General features: G+C 54.3%; 1 protein-coding gene across 1 annotated transcript in view; it reads left to right on the top strand.

Annotated features, from left to right (window-relative positions):
• Window positions 1-4,366: 4,366 nt before the first annotated feature.
• TENM4 (teneurin transmembrane protein 4) overlaps window positions 4,367-8,215 on the top strand; it is a 714,583-nt gene continuing 710,734 nt past the window's right edge. The window contains exon 1 of the mRNA XM_073879780.1: window positions 4,367-4,827. The gene's annotated coding sequence lies outside the window, so the exon portion shown is untranslated. The remainder of the gene's footprint in view (window positions 4,828-8,215) is intronic.

Here is an 8,215-nt window from a genome sequence, read left to right as displayed (position 1 = left end):
ATCACAAATGTTGAGGGAACCTTGCCAGGGATCCACTTACAGCAAACTTTCCAAAGAATGAGAACATCCTCGGGCGCGCACTTTTCTTGCCCTCTAATTGTGAATGTTTGATGGAGCTTATCAGTGGGTGGCCCAATCCTATGTAACCAGTTTGCGTATCTGATGCAGTGTCAGACAACAGGCATGAAGCATTGCCCCTTGCCCCCACGAGTCTCCTTGCCTGAAATACCTGCTTTCTGAAACAATTTTACAGCAACTGCTGGACTATGAAGAAAAGTGGTTTTGCAAATAAATACATCTCATAATTAAAACTTGCTCTTTAAAGGCTCACACTTTCTTCCCCACTATAGGTTTTCTGTTCCTGGTAACATAGCATAGAATCAATAAGGGCAAGACAAACCTCTTTAATATATACAGTTTCAACAGCTCTAATAACATATCTGCCTACATAAGAAAGAACGCCTTCTCCCCCTCTTCAGCCCAGCTGATAATTTCCCCTGATTTGTTAAATGCCCTCTTATTTCACTCTCAAAGATAAAGTTTAAAAGGCAGTTAGTCTTCAGGGGGAGTGGGAAGGGTGGATTGAAAAGGGATAAAGTAGAAGATGGCTGTTCTCACAGCCATTTTTTTTTAATGACAGCTTTTAATTTCCATTATGAAAGTAATGAATGTTCATTGTGGGAAAGTTAGAAAGTATCCAAAAAGCTTGGAGAAGAAAATATATATTACTCATAATCCTATCATCCAGAGGCAACCATTGTTAATATTTGGCATGTTTTTGGTGAGGTGTTTTTTTGTTTTTTTCAGATTTTTCTCCAGGAAGACTTTTGTTCAGTTAACAATTCTGAAATCTGCTTTTTAAAAATTTTACATGATAGCCCTGGCATTTTTCCATGGCCTGAGAAACTCTGCAAAGAAGAACAACTTTAGAGTGGCTATATCATCTTCTGACAAGACTGTCCCCCAACTTACCAAAGCTGTTTCGATTTTTCCCCATTATTACAAATAATGTGCTGCTATTATATCTCATCTATTGGTTTTGTTTGTTTGTTTGTCTTTCTGCATAATACGTGGGGCTGGCCATTGGGAGGGTCCCTGGCTGGGTTTCCTGTGGCACAGAGCAGCCATACCAGAGAATATCAAGCTAGCTACAGAGTTAGATTATAGCATGGTAACAGCTGACCTTACTCTCCCCTCTATAACCTCCACGTCCTCCTGAATTCTCTTGACATGGAAGTGAAGAGTGCTACCCTCCACCCTCCACCCAGATACGCAAGCTTGAGAATTAGGAGTCACTTTGGACTTCTTCTTGCCCACCCCTATTCAGCCAGTCATCAACATCTGTTCATTTTACACCCTCAATCTCTCTTAAATCTCCTCTCCCTTCTCCATCCTCACTGCAATTCCTGAGTTTACCTAAATGACCGAATTCAGCATCTCTGGTCTTCCCTGGCCTTTAACCCACTTCTCTACACAGCTGCCAGATGGTCTTTTTCAAATACTTAGGATCACGTGCCTCCTCTACTTAAAAGTCTTTGATAACTCTCTGCTCCCCTTCCCCACCCTATACCTGAGCTTTCAAGATGTTTGAGTTCTTTAGCTTCATTTGAGCCCCCTTCAAAATCCCACCTGATCTTCTTGTCTAGACTGTCCCAGGCACTGCCTTCATGTGCCAACTCTGAGGCCATAATCTGCCTCTTGGCTTTCATCCATGTCCCTGTACGGTTACCTCTATTTAGAAAGCGCCTCCTTTCCCTTATGGTCTAGCTAACTTTCTTGCCTTCAAAATTCAACTTGAATGCCACCTCCTACAGGAAGTCTTCCCTTACCCACAAGGATTTGGTTGGGGAGCCTTCTGCGCTCACACTCTGCCTATTCCTTAGGCAGAGATCCATCATACTGTGCCTTTCTTTGAAGGTGGGGATTTCTTCATCTTTTTAAACCTCTAAATACTTCAGCTGTGTAGGTATTAAAAACAAGGGAAGTCTTCTGCATAAACATAGTAAGTATCAAGATCAAGAAATTAACATTGTCCCACCAATGTCCCAATCCAGGACCATGTGTTACATTTATTGTCATGACAGCTAAGCCATCCCTTTAATCTAGAACTGTCAGAGTCTCTCTCTTTCCTGATTTTGGTGTTTTTGAAGAGTATGTGACAGTTATTTCATTGGATGATCCTCAATTTGGGTGTGTCTGAGGTTTCTTCATGATTAGATTCAGGTTCTTCATTTTTGGCAGGAGTACCACAGAAGTGAGGTTCTGTCCCTCTCACTGTGTCACATCAGGAGACACATGATGACCACCTATCACATTACCAGTGATCCTGACTTATTAATTACTTCAGGCACAATTGGCCAGGTTTTTCAACTGTAAAGTTACAATTTTTCTCTTTGAAATTAATCAAAGATCCTTTGAGAGGATGCAAATGATCTTGTTTCCCATCATACTTTCACCTGCTACTTTTAGCTTGGGGCTCTGTTTTCCCATCAGTCGAATGAGGTGCACAGAATGAACAGTGGATTCCAAAATTTTTACTCAAGGATTCCTTTATTATCCCCTCTGCCATGGACCTCATATATTGAAAGATTCTGTCCACCAAACAAATGATATTTCTCAAGGTATATGTGATTCATTTCCCTATTGCACATTCATCAGACATGTCTACTGCACCGTCGGCTCACAAAGGCAAGGCTTGCTTGCCTCACTGCTGGATGCCTACAGCCCACCATAGTTCCAGCCACAGAGTAGGTGGTCAACAAATATTTGTCAAAGGACTGAATCTACCTGTCCATCACAGCTTATGGAAAGCATTTGATATCTGTAGTGAGGACACGAAGTTGATAAATGCTATCCAAAGGCAGAGACTTGACATTTTAGTTAGTCTCAGAGGCTTTGTCACTGGTCAGTGTTTAGTTATGAAGGTTTTAAAAATAGATTGGACAGAGTGCATGGAAACCCCCCATCCACTCCTACCGTTGTCCCGGACTTTCCGGGAAGCCTTAGTTGGGAGATGTTGAAGAGGCATCCCAGCACCCCAAATTTATAATCTCTGTGATGCCTCTGTAATCAGCTGGCTAGACAATCTCCTGTTCCTACAACAGAGTTTTTAAAATATCCTAGACCTTGTTTCACATTTCTATAACATTACATTGTCACATTTCCTCCTTCATTGCACACTTTAGACTGTGGAGATACGATGTAGCAGAAGATCATGAAGGGAGTTTTTAAAAAGGTTGGGGGGAGGAGAAAGGTAGTCACATTGTTTGAACTTCTATATGTGCAATGCTTTCTTTCCTTTGTTGTCTCTTTTAACCCTCACCATAACGGGTGAGGTAGGTATAATTTATCCATTTTACAGAGGAGAAACCTGAGGCAGGGCCAGAGGTAATGGCTTGCATGAAGACGTACAGCTCGCATGCAGCAGGGCTGCTGTGGGAATTTCTCCTCTCTCTCCAAAGCCCTTGCAAGTTGCCACTGCACCAAGCTGCTTCTCCTATCCCATGAAAATGCCCTTCTCGAAACGTGCTGGAGATCACCAGTCCAGAAATGCAAAGGACAAATCTCTTGGACCACGTTCTCTGCAGTTATTTTTTAAACGATTGTTATCACGACTGAGTAGCTGTTACCATGGTTTTAGGTAAGTTGTCCGAGGGAGGGCCTTTCTTTGGGCATCTTGTGAGCCTGAGGAAGGAACTCAAGTTCTCAGCTCTTAATTACCTCTGGCTGTGCTGCAGCAGCAATGCGAGAGGGACTGTTCCTGGAAAAGTGTTGAGGGTGTGAAATAACATCAGGGGGTAGGCGGGGAGGGAAGCCACCGGCCCCAGAGTGACCCCGGGACAGGCGAAGAGGGGGAGGGCGAGGAGACCAGACAACACCACAGAGACGGGGGGGGGGGGGGGGGGGGGGACGGCCAAAGCCGTTGGAAAGAGAACAAAAGGCAGGAGGAGAGGAAGTAGGGAAAAGTCGGGACAAGGAAGGAGAAAGTTTGAGAAAGGGACTGAGCGAGCGAAGACGGTAAAAGAAAAGAGCAGACCGAGGAAGATACTGAACTGAGACAACTAGGAGAATTCGAGAAAGAAAAGGCAATAAAAGGGAGCGAAGATGGAGAAAGGAGCGGGGTGAAAGGAGGAAAGGGGGAGAGAGGAAGCCATCGGGGAGAGCACAGAGACTGGGGCGAGTCGAGAGGCGGCGAGGGGCCCCGGGAGGGCACGCGTCACCTGCGTGGCGCCCCCCCGCGCCGTGGTGCGGCCCTGCTCGCAGCGCCAGTGCGCCGCGGCTCGCCCAGCCTCGCAGGATTGGCTCCCGCCTCCCATTCATGTAACCTGCGTGTGCGCGTGAGTGTGTGTGTGTGTGTCTCTCTCGCTCGCCCTCTCTGTCTGTGTGTAAGAGAGCGAGGGTGGGGGACGGAGGCAGGCAGGCGAGCAGGCAGGGAGGGGAAGAAGAGGAGGGAAGCTATTAAACACACACACTCACACACACGCGCGCGCACACACCCGCCCCAACCCCCCCAGAAGCCTCGGGATTGCAGCTGTTTCATGTGGGGCAGCAGTGCTGGCAGGGACGCCGGCCGGGAGCGGCCGGGAGCGGGAGCCGGGCGTGCGCGCGCGGCTGGAGCCTCGCTGGGGCTCCGCTCCCCTCGGGAGCTATTGTTGGTCTCGCTGGAGCTGAGCGCAGAGCCGGGACCCGCTCCTTCCTGGGCGCCCTGCTCCGGCTCGCGGAGCCGAGGAGCCGCGCCGCCGAGCGCCAGAGGAGCCACCCGCGCGGCGCCGAGCCTCCCTGCCGCCCTCCTCCCCGCTTCCCCGGCGGTGGCAGCCTGCAGCCACGGTAAGGCGGCGCGCTCCCCTCTATGGAAAAGCGCCTCGGGGACCGCGGCGGCATCTCGCCGGCCCCCTCGCTCCTCTTCGCTCGTTGGCCGTGGCGTGGTCGGGGCGGCTTGCACGGACGCCCAGGGCTCCAGGAAACGCTCTCCTCCCTCGGCCCCCACTGAGGGAGGAAGGGAGGGAGGCTGGGCGGGAGGCTGCCGGCGAGGCGAGCCAGTGAGGAGCCCGAGCCTCGGTCGCCGCAGCCCCCGGAGCCCGCCGCGGACTAGTCTGAGAGCGAAGGTTAGGGGAGAGAGGGGAGGTGGGCGCGGGTCCGGGACTCGGGACTGCGGGTGGGAGGGAGGCGGCGCGCCCGGGTTTGTCTTCCTCGCGGGGATCCCCTTCCCCGCCCCAGCCCCAGAGTCCGCAGCCCCTCTGCAGACCAGCCTGCCCCTGGGCCCCGGCGGGCGCTGGAAGAGCCTGGAAGGCGGCGCCCGGCTCTGGCGGCTGCAGCGGGTCCTGCGGGCGAGCACAGGCTGCAGCGGCCCCGCGTGCGCCACGGTTGGAGCGGAGGAACGCGAGAGGGACCCCAGCCCCGCGCCCTCCGCAGCCCGCGCGGCGCTCGCCTCTCCTCGCCCGCCGCCCTGCAGCGGTGCTGACGTTCCCTTCCCAGCGAGTGGAGGCTGCAGCCGCGCGGGTGGAAGCTCAGAGCGCTTCTGGGTGTGAGTGTGAGTGTGTGTGCGTGCGTGTGTGTGTGTGTATGTGTATGTGACTACTCGCACCCGTGGTTTGGAGAAATTTGCTCTGGGTTGAAATGCGATCACCGACCTCCGTCATTTTCCTCGTGTTTTAAAAAAAATGCAGTCTTTTTTGAAGGAAGCAGACGTGAAGGTGGTATCGGAGTGTGTGTGTGTGTGTGTGTGTGTGTGTGTGTGTGTGTGTGTGTGTACGCGCAACCAGGGAATACACAGCTAACTACTGGGGGCGAGGTAAGGTTCAACTGGTGAGTCCTTCTTGGCTGAGCGGTAGGGTGGGCTTCGCTGGCCGCTGCCCGCCCCTTCTCAGCCCTGTCCCCGCCTAGGCGAGGTTGGAAAGTACTGGAAATTCAACTGCGTGGTCTCTAACTTTGGAAGTTGGCTCCCCTTTCAGGGCGACACGTTAAGGCGATTTGTATACCTTGGTCCATGTGTACGAGGGTATTATTACTCCGTTGGGTAATAGGAGCCCTCTTTAGAAGCGCGCCAACCCCCCGCGGGTGTCTCAATCCCCCTCCCACCCCCCAGGCCTAGAGAGGTTTGTAGAGAGGCAGTTATCCATAAGAGACCAGTGCAGCGAACGGGGCGCATTGAGGCAGCCTGGGTTTTGGTAGATCCTGCCTGAACCCTTGGTATTTGACGAATCCACGAGATCGCCTTGCTGCTTTGTGGAAGGCGGCTGCGGGGCACGCTCGGGATTCGAGCGCGGGGGCGAGAAGGTGCCCAAGTGCTGAGCCTGTGCGGCGGTGCACGCAAGATCTGCCGTACGGCATCGCGGGCAATTATATAAACTGGCTGCTCAGTGATTGATTACCCAGAACCGTGATGTGAGCACCCGGTTAGCGAAAGACAAGCCTGAAAGTTTGCGTGCTTGGGGAATGTAAGTACCGGGGCGCACCCATCCCGAGACCGGAGGGCAGGGAGACGCCTGGCACCACGGCCCCCAATTCCATGATCGGCGTTGGGTGCTGATGCTACTGTCTCCAAAGAACCGGTTATCGAGACAGGAATTGGGTAGAGACTTTGGGATTGATCAGAGAGAAAAAGCCGGTCAGAACTCAGGGTTCATGGCGTCCCCAGAGCCCGAGCCTGTCTCGGGGGTGTTGGGAGGCCTTGCAGGGGATGCTCTTTCAGGAAACTAACTTTGCATCCTGGGGAACCGCTAAGCCTCGCTTCTCTGCCTCTCAGATCTCCTCCAACCCATCTTTCACACCCAGTGCCCTTCACGTGTTTAGAAACCTGCCTGCGCTGTCTGGTCCACCTTGGAGATGCCAAGCATGCCAGCCATCCAGGCCTACTCTGGCGGGGGGGGGGTTAGGAGGGAGAGGGCTGGCCTCTGCCAGGGTTGGCCACCATTAGGTACCCATTCCTGGTTTCCGGGGCTAGCCGGGCGCTAATGGGGTAGGATGGGGATGAGTGCAGAGTATGGCTTCCGCCTCTTTGCTTCTCTCCTACGCGGACCGCAGTTTGTTTCTGTTGCGTTTATTCTCCTCTCCCTGCTTCCCATAGCTGCCGCAGCCTGTAGCAGCATGTTGACGGTCTTTGATAGAGAAACCACAGTAGTGGAGTGCTTTTAAAATCTTTTTTTCGCCTGTAGAGGGATAAACCACCCCAAACCTGACAGAGGCTGAAGTCTGAGGCACAGTGGCCCCGAACTCCCTCCTCCCCTCCCCCCGCAGGCAGGAGGTGGTGGTGTGCTTGGGTGGAGCGGGGGGGGGTTTGTTTTTGCCACATTCCACGGTCCCGAAACCCCGCATCCCCTCCCACTGAAATCCCGGGTCGGTCTGAGTATGTTCCGCGCTGTAAAATAAATCCTCCCATCGCAGACCTGTGGGGCCGTTCGGATTTCCTGCCGCTGCCATGATCCTTAACAATGCGATTACAAAGCTCGTGCTCGGCTGGGGAAAATCCCCAGGTGCCCGCCGGCCGCGCCTTGACCTTGCTGAAGGCGCCTTTAACCCGGCTGCCTGAGAGGCTCCGGGGCGGCCGCGAGGGTCCGGGAGGGAGGAGGGAGCCCTGGAGGGGCTGTGCTTGCTCGGGACAGGGCGGGAATCCGGTCGCGGCGGGGCGATCCGCGGGGAGGGGACGGGGCTCCGTGGCAACCTGTTTCCCCGCGCCCTCCCGCTCCACGGCCTCCGCGCCGGCCGGGTGCCGCCGTCCTCTCCAGGGCCCTCTCGCCGCCCCCCGCCCTCCCCGGCGTCCCGGGTCGGGGGCGCGGGCCGAGGACCCCTCGCGCTCTCAGCCGTCTGCTGTGCCCCCGGCTTCCGGCTCCTCGGCCGGCCGGAGCCGCGCCGCAGTCCGCACTAGCCAGGCCGCCGGGTGGGCGGGGCCTGCACGGGAAACCCGAGCCCAGACCGCCGCGTTCCGGACGGGTGCTAGCCCAGGAGCCGAGCCGCGCTGTGTCGCGGTCCCGCCGCGCTGCTCTCTCCCCGCCTGCCCCCATCCTCCGCCCCGCGGCGCGCTCCGGGAGCTCAGCCGCTCAGCTCTGCCCCGGAGCTCTCCTTGCCAAAGTTAGGAGGATGTTTTCACAGGTGGTGGTGGAAGCAAGTTTGTGTGTGCGTGCTTGTGTGTGTGTGTGTGTGTGTGTGTGTGTGTGTGTGTGTGTGTGTGTGTGTGTGTGAGAGAGAGAGAGAGAGAGAGAGAGAGAGAGAGAGAGAG

This window comes from Callorhinus ursinus, unplaced genomic scaffold (genome assembly GCF_003265705.2).
Source record: "Callorhinus ursinus isolate GAN/ISIS: 27379988/994484 unplaced genomic scaffold, GSC_fseal_2.0 scaffold35, whole genome shotgun sequence".
Taxonomy (NCBI): Eukaryota; Metazoa; Chordata; class Mammalia; order Carnivora; family Otariidae; genus Callorhinus; species Callorhinus ursinus.
This window is presented reverse-complemented; position numbering and strand designations above follow the sequence as displayed.